General features: G+C 37.8%; 1 protein-coding gene across 1 annotated transcript in view; it reads right to left on the bottom strand.

Annotated features, from left to right (window-relative positions):
- Positions 1–17,344, bottom strand: part of Plppr5 (phospholipid phosphatase related 5) — a 179,797-nt gene that overhangs the window by 93,574 nt on the left and 68,879 nt on the right. The window lies entirely within an intron of this gene.

Here is a 17,344-nt window from a genome sequence, read left to right as displayed (position 1 = left end):
AACCTAAGCACATTTACAAGTTTCCTTTGCAAAATTTAACGTGTTTCCTCTTTTGAATCCCTTTAAGTTTTCCCCTCTCAGTGAAAGAAACCAAGACACTAGCACATTCACATTATAAAATTTATGCAAATCTAATTAATCCAATCAAAGCTTGTTTGTGAAAAGCCTGTCTTATGTGCTCTTTGAAGTCATTTCCCATGAATGGGGATCTTAATTAGATGACTAGATTTGGAAGGACAGTGCATCCTGCAAGAAAAACGAGCACATTTAATTCTTGATACCATAAATCTGAGTGTCATCTACCAAGAAAGCACTATTCTGCTTCACATAAATTTCAATCAGTTTTCCTGAAAGAAATGCAGTATCATTTACCTTCAAATTTATAGAGAAATGAATACATTTCACTTTAACTTACAACTTATAATGAGAAGATCAGAGGCATTTACTACACAGGTGAGCACACCTGTTATGCAAATTGGAAAGTGCAAATCAACACCCCTTAATTATCAAAGCAAAACAGCAATAGTAATAAAAATAACTTTACCAACTTAAGTGTTACTTGTGCATTTCCAACATAACCTTTCCTAATTATAGAAACATTTGTTTCGTAGCATTGTCCATGGTACAAAAACTGACTTAAAACCATGTGGCATGTGTGTCACAGAAGCTAGCTTCTTAGTGAGCAACTAATTAAACACTTATTTCACAGTGATATTTTTATTTGAAAGTGAGAAAAGCCTAAGAATTCTGAAACACACTTGGCAGTGAAGGCCCATGCTCAAAATGTTGTCCAAGATTCCTTAACACTCTAAAACAATATTTTTGCTTTTCCTTTAGTTTACTAAATTAAAATCAGTCACAGGTATGGAGTCACTTTTGTGAGGCAGGTAGCTTGAGAAGACAGGGAAAGTGCAGCTAAAAGGCTGGAATGTGTATCACAGGTTTACCTCTTCTGGGTAGACAGTATGGGAACCTGGATTTCAACCTCGGGTATCACAGGAATGTGTTTTCCCCTGAACAGCCTTATATGCTGAGTCTGATTACTTCTGTGCCATCCTTCTCCACTCCAGACACTCAGGTAGTTCCTTCAACCTATGGAGCACTGGCAGGCCTGAATGGCTGCACGCAGTTTGCGTGAAATGCTTTCCTGAAATTCCCTGACTGGTTACCATCTCCTCCTCTAAGAAACATGCTCATTCACGATTCTCTCTTTATCTTCCTCACCCCACCTCACTCCCTATTATAACTACCTCTGTCAGGATCAGTTAAAATACACTAATCCAGGGATCCTCTTCTGCCTCTGAATATCTAGAACTCATCATTCCCACAATCCTTATTCAAGAAGGACTTGGTTAATGAGTTCTCTTTTTTAAATGAACACATGAAGGAATGGATTCCTGAATTCTAGATCATCATGCTACATAACACAGTTTTTAACAGTATTTCACTTGCACCCATTTGATAAGGAAAAAATTGGCACTTGTTTGATATTTCATTTTAATTAGGAAATAGTGAATTTCAGTGAAAAGTATCCATTTTCCCTGTTCTGCCTGAAGTTAACTGAACTCGTAAGTGATTTGTTTGCTCAGGCAGCACTGAATCTTTCTTAATTCATTAATGTCATTCTCTAAAGTACCACTAATTTTTATCACTCTATAAGGAAAGAAACTTCTCAAAAATAGTCCCATGACTGAGTCAAGTCTTTCAACTCTTAATGTATGATTACTAATGAAAATGTACAGAGTATGATTCAGAGGTCCTGAGTGACAATCAAATTGTGACACATCTCATTTAGAAGCTCTGCCAACTACCTGAATGCAACATCAGAACAACATCAAAAAAGTTTTCTACCTTTATCACACGTACAAATTTTAGATGTGAAATGAATTGATGGTTTCATTCATACGTTTGAAAGGAGAATGATGTGCTCTTAAGTGATTCATTTATTTTGGGACAAAATTTTTAAAGGATGTTGAAATACATTAAATGTCACACTTTATGAAGAAGAAGATATACAACATAAATCCTTGGCAATTTAAACTAATAAAAGTAGGTGCTAAATACAATGAAAGATATGAAAAAAATGAAATAGTAATTACAGAACAAAAAATATAATGCAACATGTTTTTAAATCAAAATGGCATTTCAAATATTCTCCACTTCATGTAAGTCAGATTTATTTGGCCAACATTCTGTACAACTTTGATTAAATTAAAAAATAAAAAATAAATGAATCTATATAGGAAAATATTTGACAATATTAATGATTGGGAATTAAAGTAAAATATTAAATATCTGGGATTTGGAAATAATTTGGACTTTATATAACATAAGTATCCATGAATGGATAGTCCACCTATGTATATTTTATCATCACAAAAAATAACATTTATTCAAGTGCCAAGGAAACTAATAATTGTCTTAAATCAAAACACTGAAAATGAGTTCTATTAATTCTATTCTTTTGAAATACACAAATAATTATTTATATCTTCCATTTAAAAGGCATATGGTGAACAAGAGTCAAAGATACTTGCTATTCTATAGGAATTAATAATGCTTTGATAGCCAACATATCTGTATGTAATTCACTGTACTGTGCAAGCATATAGAAGCATACCACATTGTAAATGCTGTACACAATTAAAGGCAAATTTTAATAATCATCTGATTCCAAGATGGCAAATCCAACTGGAAGAGGTTGCCTGAGGTTCAGTGTTAGGTTGTGAGAAGTTCAGGTCAGTTTCAAATGGAAGGAAAATGCCCTGATCTCTTAATAAGACCAGCAGTGTTCATGGGAAGGGAGCTGTGTGCATCATGATGCTGTGTTATATGCAAAAAATTTGGACTTACTCTCTCTCTAGATGAGATCGCTGACCCCTGGTTGTTTTATACCCACCCAAGGCAAAAAGGCATGATGAACAACAAAAAATATGTAAAGCTCCTGCTCTACTTGCCTGATGGAGAGGGAACACCTGAAACCCATCATCTAGTGCTAACCACAAGACCTAAAAACACGACATCTTGAGTACAGTCTGTGTGGGCAGCCAAAGTGCTAGAACAAACTCAAATCCATGCCAAGTGAAGATGAGGCTTCTCATTTGCAAGAAAGGTAGTAAGCATAAGTAGTTCATCTCTATAATCCCAGCACTCAGGAGGTAGAAGCGGGAAGTGAGTTAGAAGCCAGTTGGAACTACATACTGAGACCCTGTTTCAAAACAAAGTTAAGGAGGGAAAAAAAAGGTAGTCAGAGTGCTGAAAAGTAACCTCCAACACTGGGAAAACCCCTAGGTTGTTTCATTTCATTGTAAGATAGAATATCCTAAATACTCATTTTATACACAGAAAAGACTGCCTAAGAAAGCCATGAATCAGTCTCCTGTCCCAGTTTGAGTTCAAACCTTTCCTACAAAATATCTAGTGATACAGAGCCAGAAAACTGACCTCATTGTCTCAAAGCCTCAAGGTGGTAAGCAGCAAAGCAAAGACAGATGCTCAGGTACCTGCCCATCAAGCCAGTGATCACTCTTTCTATCTTGTCTTGCTTTCTCCCCAGCAACCCACACCACATCCAAAATTTCCATTCTCCTTTATGAAGAGTGTAAATAAAGATAAGGGAAAAGTCCATTATCCAAAAAATAGTTGATAGGAAAGACAGATAGCTGTTGACTTGAAGCCTTGAGGAAAGAATTATCAAAGAGGTGGGCCTGAAGCTGTTTAAATTAAAGGGTGGGAAAATATGTAAATGGATGGAAATGAGGAGCAGGGAAGAAAACAGACAGAAGGGCACTGCAGAGAATTGCTTTTCAAGCCATGGCTGCTTGCCAGGCAAGGGCACCAGGATCAGAAGAAGAGTTTTCAGTAGTATTTAAGAGTAGTCCTAAGAACACTTCCTGTCTCTTAGAAATATACAGAGAGAGTTCAAAATATAAATAGGTAAATGTCTATGCTACTTTCTTAAGTGTGTTTACAGTACTGGTTAGCTCTTCCATCACACGATTTGCCAAGCCTTAAGCTAAAGACTAAGTGTCGGTGGTACTGGACCCTCTGCATGCTGGTCATATTGTTATATTATGTTAAATCACTCTACAGGAATTTTTAAATCTATGCATAAAAATGGATCAATTTTTTGGTCCATCTCGCTATAGTAAGTTTAAAATGTAGCTTTACTTTTTGTCTGCAAAGATATGATGTTAAAAACATTGAAGGAGTATCACATCACAGACCCAAATTATTTAGGAGTTAAATGTTCTTCCTGCTCATCTTTCACTACCCCGTCTCTATCACAGATTGTTAATTATAAATACAGTATTTAATAAAATCTTTTGGGGGTAGCAGTATAAAGCCACAAGAAAAAACTATCATAATATTCACATACTCTTCATTTCTCTTTCTCAGTGAACATTGCCATTCATAGATTTGCTGCAGGTGGTTTTAACCCCTCGAGGAGAAAGTAAAAATCACACTATGCATTAAAAGAGGACACGGAACCATTCTGCCAAGGCATACCTCATCCTTGCCATGGGGTTATGGTTTAATTGCTTGACCTTTCTGATCCTCACAGCTTTCATTTATAAACTAAGATCACAGCTAAGGCCCATGTCATAGCGTTGTAGTGAGGGCTAAACTAGCTAATGTGTGTATGTATCATACTTCCAATGATGGTTATCAAGTGCTGTCTACACATTAGTTATGGGTGTAATATCTCATTAGCTTGCATGGCCTTGGACAAGTCACTTTTTTTCCCTGAGCACTGGTTTGGAAATGAAGAGACAAAATTACAGGATTCTAAGTCCGCCTTTACAGCTAAACAGTTCCAGCTCTGAGAAGCATATTCTCTTTCCCATTGCATTCACAAATCTTTTCCCAAAATGGAATGCCAGAAAAAGCCTGAGAGTGAAGCTTGAATAAAGTGTCTAATGGAGACCCAGATCTGTATTCTAGACTCAGCCCAGAACAAATAAAAAGGGGACCCCAAGCAATCATGTGATGAGCCAGAGAGAAGAGGAAACAAAGGTCTCTTTGTGAAAGACCAAAAGGGTTGTCACGTAGTTTTGACTAAGTCTCTTTATTCATTTTAATAACAGAGCAAACCCAACACTGCCCAGGCACATGTGAAGGAAGAGATCACTGTCACCAACCCAAAGATACTGTTGCTTTCCTTTCATTGGAAATGTCGGGAGTGCATTTGAGATTACAACATGTATCCCAGGTGCACTATCTCTATCCAAGACTGCTCAATTTTGGTGTCTGTGGAATATGACATCCTTTGATGAGGTCTCTGGAAACACAGTATGCTTCTCAGTATGAAAGTGCTTCTATGCACCCAGCGTGAGAAAATGTTAAATCCAAAATGGAGATTTAAAAAAAAAAAAAGTACAGTTTCTGCTGTCCCTACTGAAAGCACCCTTTTAAAAAAGGTATCACTGCAGAACTAGAAATACATAGTTCAGGTTATATCAACACAAATCTGACTCCCCTTAAACAGAAACTGCCATGAGTTATTTTGGTAATGTGCAGCTATGCCAGTTAGCTTCTCAGGTCACAATTTTTTATTTCCCAGTAATGATTCGAAAGATTGGAGTGAGGAGAGGAAGACTTTAATCCTGGTTTTAGAATTTGGAGAAAGTCACTTAACCTCATTAAGCCTTAATTTCAAGGTATGCTACATAAGGAAGGTGCTCACAAAGGTGTTCAGAGAAAGAAATTCCGAGAGGAGGGATAGAGGAAAAGGGAGACAACTCTTCATACCAACATGTTCAAGTGGCAAGAATTTCATTTTCCATATCATGTCCAATACAAAATACATCCTCATCAGGCTCACAAAATATGAGTGTGGCCACAAGACAAATATAATAGTAGGCATCCATACAGCCAACATATTTTGGGTGTATATTCTAGAAATAACGAGGTTGAGGAACACCCAGTCCCTAAATTATGAAGTCTGTCATTTAAATCATTTTGGTGCAATCTATGTGATACACATGCACTAGGTTGTTTGTGCTCCAATTCTACAAATGCTCAGCTGAAATGTTACTAAAATACAAAGTCCTAGGTAGTCACTAACATTGTATCAGACAGGTACTGTTATGATTTCGATCATAAATGGCCCCAAAGCTCACATGTTGAAGGTTTGTTCCCTGTTGTAGGAGTGGCCAGAGGTGGGGTTTTTAAGAGATGACTGGATCATTAAGGAGCTAATCTATTTGTGGACTCATAACTTTATGAGTTTGGGACACAGGGAATCTTTGGTTTTTTTTTTCTTTTTTTTGCAGTATGGGGTTTGAACTCAGGGCCTCACACTTGCTAAGCAGGCTCTCTGGCAGCCACTCCACCAGCCCCAAGCTTGCTCTCTTTTCTGCCTGGCTAACATGAGGTGAGCAGCTTCCCTCCTCCACTGTAGTACCCACATCTGCCATGATGTACTGCCTCACTACAGTCAGTACAAGTGAAAGCCAGGTGACCATGGGCTGGAAACTGCCATCATAAACCAAAATAAATCTTTCCTCTTAAGTACCTCAACATTATAAAAGCTATATATGACAAACCTACAGCCAGCATTATACTTAATGGAGAAAAACTGAAACCATTCCCTCTAAAATCAGGAACCAGACAAGGATGCCCACTATCTCCACTCCTATTCAACATAGTACTGGAATTCCTAGCCAGAGCAATTAGGCAAGAAGAAGGAATAAAAGGAATACAAATAGGTAAAGAAACTGTCAAAATATCCCTATTTGCAGACAACATGATCCTATACCTTAAAGACCCAAAAAACTCTACTCAAAAGCTCCTAGATACCATCAACATCTATAGCAAGGTAGCAGGATATAAAATCAACATAGAAAAATCATTAGCATTTCTATACACTAATAATGAACAAACTAAAAAAAACTACATGAAAACAATCCCATTTACAATAGCCTCAAAAAAAATCAAATACCTAGGTGTAAACCTAACAAAGGATGTGAATGACCTCTACAAGGAAAACTATACACTTCTGAAGAAAGAGATTGAGGAAGACTATAGAAAGTGGAGAGATCTCCCATGCTCATGGATTGGTAGAATCAACATAGTAAAAATATCTATACTTCCAAAAGCAATCTACATGTTTAATGCAATTCCCATCAAAATCCCAATGACATTCATCAAAAAGATTGAAAAATCTACTGTTAAATTTATATGGAAACACAAGAAGCCACGAATAGCCAAGACAATACTCAGTCAAAAGAACAATGCAGGAGGTATCACAATACCTGACTTCAAACTATATTACAAAGCAATAACAATAAAAACAGCATGGTACTGGCACAAAACAGACATGAAGACCAGTGGAACAGAATAGAGAACCCAGATATGAAGCCACACAACTATAACCAACTTGTCTTTGACAAAGGAGCTAAAAATATACGATGGAGAAAAGACAGCCTCTTCAACAAAAACTTCTGGGAAAACTGGTTAGCAGTCTGCAAAAAACTGAAACTAGATCCATGTTTATCACCCTATACCAAGATTAACTCAAAATGGATCAAGGATCTTAATATCAAACCCCAAACTCTAAAGGAAAAAGGAGGAAATACTTTGGAACTAATAGGTATAGGTAAGAACTTTCTCAATGGAACCCCAGCAGCACAGCAACTAAGAGATAGCATAGATAAATGGGATTTCATAAAGCTAAAAACCTTCTGCACAGCAAAAGAAATGGTCTCTAAACTGAAGAGACCACCCACAGAGTGGGAAAAAATATTTGCCAGCTACACATCAGACAAAGGACTGATAACCAGAATATATAGGAAACTCAAAAAACTAAATTCTCCCAAAATTAATGAACCAATAAAGAAATGGGCAAGTGAACTAAACAGAACTTTCTCAAAAGAAGAAATTCAAATGGCCAAAAAACACATGAAAAAATGCTCACCATCTCTAGCAATAAAGGAAATGCAAATTAAAACCACACAAAGATTCCACCTCACCCCTGTTAGAATAGCCATCATTAGCAACACCACCAACAACAGGTGTTGGAGAGGATGCGGGGGAAAAAGGAACCCTCTTACACTGTTGGTGGGAATGTAGACTAGTACAACCACTCTGGAAAAAAATTTGGAGGCTACTTAAAAAGCTAGACATTGATCTACCATTTGATCCAGCAATACCACTCTTGGGGATATACCCAAAAGACTGTTACTCCAGAGGCACCTGCACATCCATGTTTATTGCGGCACTATTCACAATAGCCAAGTTATGGAAACAGCCAAGATGCCCCACCACTGACGAATGGATTAAGAAAATGTGGTATCTATACAGAATGGAATTTTGTGCAGCCATGAAGAAGAACAAAATGTTATCATTCGCAAGTGAATGGATGGAACTGGAGAACATCTGAGTGAGGTTAGCCTGGCCCAAAAGACCAAAAATTGTATGTTTTCCCTTATATGCAGACATTAGATCAAGGGTAAACACAACAAGGAGATTGGACTTTGATCACATGATAAAGCAAGAGCACACAAGGGAGATATGAGGATAGGTAAGACATGCAAAAACTAGATAGCATTTGTTGCCCTCAATACAGAGAAACTAATGCAGATACTTTAAAGCGACAGTGGCCAACAGGAGAAGGGGACCAGGAACTAGAGAAAAGTTTAGTTCCAGAAGAATTAATTTAGAAGGTAACACACATGCACAGGAAAGCAATGCAAGTCATCTCCCTGTATAGCTATCCTTATCTCAACTGGCAAAACCCCTTGGTCCTTCCTATTATTGCTTATACCCTCTCTTCAACAAAATTAGAGATAAGGACAAAATAGTTTCTTCCTGGTAGCGAAGGGGTTGTGGGGAGAGGGAGGGGGCTGAGTGTAAGGGAGGGGGTAGGGGGACGGGGGGGAGAAATGACCCAAATATTGTATGCACATACGAATAAAAGAAAAAAATGAAAAAAAATCTTTCCTCCTTGTTTATCTCACATACTTTATTACAGTGATGGAAAGGGAACATACTCCAAAGAGGCTGCCTAAAGTTGTTTTGCTATCTGTATATTAATTAACAACTGATTTAATTAGCATTGTGGACATAAAAAGAGGATTTTTTTATTGATGAAAGTGGCAAATTTTAATTAGCATAATGAATGTTAAAAATGGACTCATGATGGTGAAATGAAAAATTTTCAAGCTGTGTGTATTCTCTGAGGCAGTTTGGAGACAGTTCTCACACCTGAATGAGCAGGGCATAAAAGTCTGCTGATGCCTGAAACCTGTTCTCCAATGGCTTATTCTCCATGGATCCAGAGTCCGGCCATTTTTGGCTTAGGAGGATTTCTGCTCAGAGCACATCAACCCAAGGACACAGAAACCTACCTTGGCTGTGCTGACACTTTACAAAGGATTTCGTAAACCTAAAACACCTCTAAGGACAGAAAAGTTTGAATTCAAGCAACTTGCAGCACAGTATATATGGACTATTCTGCATGTTTTAATAAAAGGTCATTAAACAACTGTAAACTTTGCAGAATTCGCCCCAATGCTTAAATTTGAATTCATTACAAACTCATCACTACAAACTTCAGTGGGTGCCTGAATACACTATTTATCAAAAATAATCTAGAAGTCTGGCACTATAAAATTTGCTGTGTCACTTTCTGATATTGGGATTCTCAAGTCTAGTGATGGAATATAAGTATATTATAGAACACCAAACAAAGTTATTTGAATGCCATAATTTGTATAAGAGGCAAACATGATGGAGGCAAACAACAAGTGTTTCAACTGACAAAAGATCTACACAGGATAGTTGGGGCTAGAAATAGAAGGATAGATCGGAATGATCCAGATAGTTAGGTTTGGGGGAAGAATATTATAGAGGTTAGAAGCAAGAGAGATAAAAATAAATAGATATAAAGATTACAAAAGTAGCAATTACCAAAACACACACATACACACACACACACCATGATTTCACTCACACATTTTTTTCCCTCAGTGAGTAATGTCTACCAAAAAACTGTCATTAGAGTTTTAAAAGTACCTGTTTTGGAAAAAAAATCTCTAGAATTCTGCTCTTACCCCTCCCCCAAAATGGTAATTTTACTGACAGTGATTCTCGAACTACATCTGTCATAATAAGACTAAAAAAGTAACAGCCTGCTGAGTGAAAACTGGCATTCTCAGAAATAGTTTAAATAGTACTGAATATAGAGCTCCATTTCATATATTTCAAATATCTTCCATCAAAATAATATTCCCTATGATTTTCCAAAGTCTGTGAAAAGATTGATGTGAAATTCAAGTTCTATTGGCTATTGTACCAATTAGTGTCAGGTAGCAAAGAAGTTTTATCTTTGAACATGGATTTTAAATCCCCCTCTTCATTATATGTTGTTTTTTCTATAACTGAACCTATACACTAACAAGCATATGGATAATGCAAAGAACACACTGATATTTATTCAATATGCTTTAACTCTCCTCTACCTGCTAGGAACGTCATCATTTATGCTGTGAATCAAATTAGTGAGCAGCCCTATCCTCTAGCCAACAGAGCATTGGACTTGAAGTAATAGGTTCAGACCCTGGATGTGTCATTTACCAACTGGAGCGAATTGCTACAGCTCTCTGGACATACTATCATGCAGACTACCTGAAAGGATTAGTGTGAACAGTCAATGGACTAACCCATTCATTCAACAAAATGACAAAGTGCACACGATGTCATTTTACTCTGCACTATCAATAAAAATTATTAGCATTTATGTTAAAAGAGCAGCTATCACTTATTGCACACTCACTGCACATGTGTTTAATTTTTATAAGAGATCATGATAAGTATTATCTCAGTTTTATAGGCAAAATAACTGAAGCTTGGAGGTGTAAGTTTATGCATAAATCTAAACTGTTGACGGGTAGGGAATATGCCTTATTCATTTTAGAAACCTGAGCAATAGCACTGTAACTAGCACATGGTGGATGCACTGTTATCATTCAAAACTTCTACAAATGCTGTCTTTTTTGGCATGGCGAAAATTTAAAAATCAGTATGATACAATACATTCTTAACAAATAGCATCAGCAGTGCTCCTGGAAACATTTATTTCAAATTACAAAAATAAATGCAATGAGTCTTTATAATAATCTCGAGAGTACTCAGAGCTTATTAAAGTAATCTGAAAAACTACATTGGGTATTGGAATCATTGCCTATAATAATTAGTTAGATCATTTTACACTGTTGACTTTTTACTTATGCTTTTCTTCCTATAGGAAAAGCAGAAAAGAAGTATAAAATTGTGTTCATTTTTCTATACCACAAAGTAAATGTATGAGGCTGGCAAAGTAGAACTATAAGTCAGCCTACCACCCCAGTGACCAGGTGACCACATAACCCCATGGAACCTGCTCACACTGTCTTCCTTATTTGTGTAAAGTGATTTGTTGGGTCCAAAGTGCTCTCTTATCCATTCGACCCTCACAACAATTCTGAAAGATAGGAAGGTGTAAGTCAAAACAAATTTAGATAAGTTAATTGTCTCAGAGAAAGTCGCATGGATAATGAGTAAAGGGAGAGGGAGGGACAGAGAAGAAGAGGAAAGGAAGGAAAGAACGGTAAAGGAAGAGAGGGGTGGGAGTTGGAAAGGAAGGAGGAAAAGCTAGATGGGGTTCTGTTTCCTGGGTCCTTGCTTTCTCCTCACCATTTCCTCATCAGTATGCAAAACAGAGAGGAGAACTGAGAAAGAGACACAACAAGAAATAAAAGGAGGAAGGGAAGGAAAAAGGAAAAAATGAATGAATGAATATGAATAAAAATATCCAAGTAACAAGATCCCAAGAGACAGTAAGAGGACAGGTTCAAACAGACCCAAGAACCCCAGAACAGTTCTTTTATGGAATCTTGGATTTCTTTGCCAAGCTGATTAAACCACAGAGGCTCTTACTAAAAGTCTGGCATATGTACATACACACTTAAATATTTTACACACAACTTATGTACATTCACTGCACCCCAAATCTAGAGCTGGGTCTAGAACCAGAGGGGGAATCTACAGGAATGTGATTGCCTCCAGCACCGTGGCAGTGTGTGCTACTGAGCTAAGAGCTGTGCCTTCACCTTAGAACAACAGAACTCTCCGAATCCCCTCTGCTCCCACCCACCTCTCCACATTTCCAAGCTTAACATGAAGCAAAGCAATATCCTACCACACACCGAGACTATTATCTACGATGGAACACAACACTTCCCATCAAACCAGGAAAATTGAAATTAAGGACAAAAGGTCTGAGAAAATTTTGACTTTCCTAGTATTGAGTCACTGTGACTAAAAATCTTTAAAGACTAGTTAACACATCGAGATAAAGGTGTTTAACGAAAGCATGAAAAGCACAGGTTTTGGCATTGTCATTCTGAGTCTCTTAGATTGATCATCTAACCTGTGTACATCCAAATTTCCTTTCTACTTTTTATTGTGAAAATCAATGAATGAATTTCAGTACCTGGAGTCTGACATCATCCCACCAAACTTCTTACATCTCATTGATAAAATGAATTTAGTGATAATACTTATGTTTAAAGAAAGTACTATCGAGTGAACATTAAATAAAGTGTATCTAAAATAGGCTGTGGTGCATAGGAAATGAATAACAACTATTAGCTAGGGCCTGACTACTGGAGGAAATGGCAGTAAGAATCAAAGGTAGGAATTGTTAACTTGATTCTAAGAACAGAATTCTGATTGTTTTTCTTGCTCTTTATACCTCCTGATTCATGGCAGTGAGATTAAACTAGGTGGCTTCTGTCTGCACATATTTTTTTTTCTTTTTTTTTGCCTTAGAATCCACCAACAAACAAAAGGTATTTTGCTTTGTACTTTAACGTGGGTTATCTTGGTTACAACCTGGAAGGAGGAATGGCAGCATGCACACATGTAGCTGGACAGTACTTTGATACTTACATGTCTACTGGTTACAAACTCATAACCATCCTACGAGGCCAGTACTAGTAGCAGTTTCATTTTATAATTCCCACAGCTGAAAAATGGCAGATCTGGGCTTCAACCCAAACAGTCAGATTACAAAGTCTAAACTTCTATATATACTGAGTCTCCAAGAGGCAGGCATTTGTATCTCCAGTTTATGGGTAAGAAAATTTTGACAAAGGCATATGGGTAGTAAGTAAAAGGTAAGAATCAGATTTATCTGACATTCATATCTGTGTGTTGTCTCCTACACCACACCACAGGTCCAGGTTCCAGAACAAGGGATGGGTGGGGATACCCAAGACGAGGTTTGGGGGAGGGAAGTCTATGGGAGAGCTCTGGGTGTGAGACCCTCTACTGTCATCACCTACCACCGACACATTTAGTGATGCTAGCATCCCTGGATGGCAGCAGTAGTTTCATCCCTCATGTCTGAGTCTCAGGATCCACAGAGGGCTTCCTGGGATGCAGATGTAAAGAATCAGAGGTACAGCCAGGTTCAGCAGCTCACATCTGCAATCCTCACTGCTTAAGAGGCAGAGATTAGGAGGATAGCAGTTTGAGGCCAGTCGGGGGAAAAATTCCATGAGACTCCATCTCAACCAATAAAAAGCTGGTTGTGATGGAAAATGCCTGTCATCCTAGCTAGCTGGGAAGGTGGAAGAATCACAGTTCAAGCTGGCTGGAGCATAAAGGGAGACCCTATTAAAAAACAACCAAAGCAAAAAGGGACATTAGATATGCCTCAAGTGGTACAGCACCTGCCTAGCAAGCACAATGTCCTGAGTTCAAATCCAAGTAGTATCAAAAAATACTTTTTTCAAAAAAAGGATCTATGGTGCCTCTTAACCTTCAAACCTATCATGTCTGCTGTGAAGGACTACCTCGGTTGGTGCTGCTTTTCTTTATTTTGGTTCCAGCTTTATAAAGTCGGTTGGTCTAGCCTCAGTTCCTTCAAATCGTCTGTGTTGCTCAGAAATACAAAGAATAAATATCCTTAGTGACCACCAAATCCAAAACTGGAGAGCACAAACTACTGCCAACACCAGTTCATTTAATCAATGAAAACCAAAGGGCACTAATTGAATTTATAGCTGGTATGTTTTTTGTGACATTCTGACAAGTGCTGTATACATGGGACTAAACCACGGCTGTTTTCAGGGTTTATAAGTCACACCATCCATGAAAAAAGACTAAATTGTGGGGTTTTTTTCCCTGAAAACACAACTGAAATAATATTACACAAAAGTGAGGACAGAGTTTAAAATGATCCTACATAGATATTTTAATTACAGAAGAGCTAAAGTGTCCTGAAACACCACCCCACAGACCATGTCCTTATTCAGTTCCTACGGAATTTAGATAAACTCTTCGCTTGGCTCTCCAGGTCTCCTAAATGTGACTCCAGCTTTTGTTTTCAGCTGGGTACCCCCATTTTCCCAGAATATCACTCTCAGAAAAAAAAAAAGATGAGCCAACAGCTATTTCAAGAGTGCAGTCTACATTTTCTGCCTTCATGGTTTTCTGCTCACGAAGCTACCCCTAGAATGTCCTAAATCAAATGCCACTTCCACTTTTCTTTCAAGACACATCTGGTGGGCTGAGGATGCAGCTCAGCCATTGACAGCTTGCTTGGCATAAGTGCAATACTCCACAAAAACAAAAGACAAAGACAACTTCCCAAATGCTACCATTTCCAACAAGTCTCCGTTCACCCCTTCAAACAAAAGTGGCCTCTTCCTTTTCTGAACCATCAGAATCTTTGTGGCACATACATATACCTAGGTAGATGCACACATACATACATACGAATTTATTTGTTGTTGTTTTTTGCAGTACTGGGGACCATACTCAGGACACTGAGCATGCTAGGCAGTCTATCACCGAGGTACATCTCAAGTCCATAGGGTTTTTTTTTGAGACACTATGTAACTCAGGCTGACCTCAAACTCAAGATCCTCCGGCTTTAGCCTCCAGAGTGCTGAAATTACAGGTATACATCACCAGGCCCAGTCATACATGTAAATTTTATCATGATTATCATTGGTGTGTTTACCTAATTTCCCAACTTGGACTGTAAACTGAGGATCAGGGACCATGGTTTACTCCCAAAGTTGCTTTTATAACCTCTACTCTGACAAATATGATGCTTAGAACACAAGGATTCAATAAACATTTGCTGAGCTGTTATTTTATTAATAATGATGCCAGTCTGGGAACGTGGTTCAGGGGTAGAGCTCTAGCCTAGCATGTGCAAGTCCATGGCACCAAACCCTAACACCAAAAAAGAATTTAATAAAGTGTTAATGATAGTGTGACATGTATCAACTACGGGAGGAGAGTGACATTTGCATACTATAACTAATTTAATATTCAAAGTCCTATAACTGAGAGAACTAAGGCTTAGCAAACTACATAATTTGTTCAAGGTAACACACCAAGTAGAGTTCCCAGCTTATTGGAGCAGAGTTATCTTGGATCTGAATCAAAATTTATAAGACTCCCAATCTGGACCCCAAGTCAACACTATTCAAAAGTGATAAAACTCAAAAGATATATGGTTTTAAACTTTCAGATAAATAAACTTAGCAAAAACGAAATAGATCCATAGATTGTGATAGTAAGGAGAGCTACTTTTCAAAAACAAGTATTGGAAATTAATATGAAAAGTTAAAAAAACATATTTGTGAAGAACTTTTACCATCATAGTACAAGAAACGCAAGAGATGCAGAAAAAGACTCTTCGTTTGAACTAGTACGATAAATGATGTATTAGCAAATTGAATTTGCAAATTTGCATACTGTAATAGAAAAACCATAGGCTTGGAAATTTTAGCCTTGGTCCTTGGGCACATTACTTAGTCTGTTTTCCCAAATGATATATGACATTAATGATAATGGCCTTGAGAAATAATGGGAATATTAGTGGATATAAGACAAGTGAAAAACCTACCAGAGTATCCAAAATAAGGTAATAACTCAGCTAACGTTGGGCACTAGTAACGTTATTATTACTAGTATTTTTTGAGAAGTGAGTTTGCTAAGCCAGTGTCCTTGAGAAGAATGGAGAAACAGTGCTGCCATTAGGGTTCCAACTCCTTCCATGGTGACAGAGTGCATTATTCCCAGGAGCCAAATAGAAACAAAGCTAACATCACAGCCTTCCTCCTCTTCAACTTGACCGTCAAATCCATTCTCTTGTACCTAGGAACTGGAAGTCAAGTTTGAACCTTCTTTTAACAAATGTATCCACTTATGTCCTCAACTCCTACCCAGCAGCTGGTTCCCATCTTTCAGAGAATACTCTGGAAGCAGCAGAAGTAGCATGGCATCAGTCCCAGGGTGCATAGGTGCACCACACCCACCCCTTTTTGTTTTCATGTTTCCAGTTTCTTATCTGAACTTCGGTTTCTTCAAATGTTAACAGGAGGTCATAGCTCCTAGAAGTGCTACTCTGTGAAATGTACATCTCTAAGACTATTCAGTGCCCAGCACAGAGTAGCACTCAGTAGTCACTAATTACTTTCCTTCTCCCTCCAAGGTCCCCCATAAATGGAGAATCATCAAGATCTTTGGAGCAGTACAGTGTGCTCTTGTCTCTTCTTAAGTGGAACCTGCCACCATGGATGGATGGTTCAGATCTGAAAAGTACTATCTCATTTAAATCACAGAATACCAAATATCAAGGCCCAAGTGATTAAGTTTGCAACCACATTCAATAACCTGAAAATAATGGGCTTTTTCCTTCATAAAAATATCCCTAAAAACTCCCTGACCTATTTTGTTTTCTGGAAAACATGTGCCTGAGAACTCAAAATTCTGTAGAAAGTCCAAGAAACAGACTAGCTTTTCAAATGCAGGAGAGAGAACACATGCAGGAAGCTGTATTGGGGGATTCTGAAACATTTTAGCAAACCATTATGTCAAAAATCAAAACAAAACATTTTCTGGAGCAAGGTCTAAAACACTTCAAGCCATAGCACTACAGCTGGATGTGAAGTCACCTATCACAGTAGGTGTGGTAAACAAAGTTACTTTGAAGTTACCAAGAAGTTGCTTGGTTTGTTCCTGGAATTCCATCTCAGTGTTAAGAACTTGCTATTGTTTTGTAAATTGTTCAATCATTTCCCTTAAAATCAAAGAAAAGATAAATATCAAAGCCTAACAGTCTTAATGTTGATAACTGAAATTCACATTCAGCTTTTGAAAATAGAACTTCATTTTCCCTTTCCTCTTCATTTTCTCATTTCCTATTTGTTATCTGGAGGAAGGGGGAAAGAGACAGAAACTGACTGCATCACAGGAAGGGAACCTCCAATATTTTGTCAATATAAAGGACTATAATGTAGCAGTTTTTCTATAGAAACACCACCCATTCTCCTACAAA

The sequence above is a fragment of the Castor canadensis genome, chromosome 12 (assembly GCF_047511655.1).
Source record: "Castor canadensis chromosome 12, mCasCan1.hap1v2, whole genome shotgun sequence".
NCBI lineage: Eukaryota > Metazoa > Chordata > Mammalia > Rodentia > Castoridae > Castor > Castor canadensis.
This window is presented reverse-complemented; position numbering and strand designations above follow the sequence as displayed.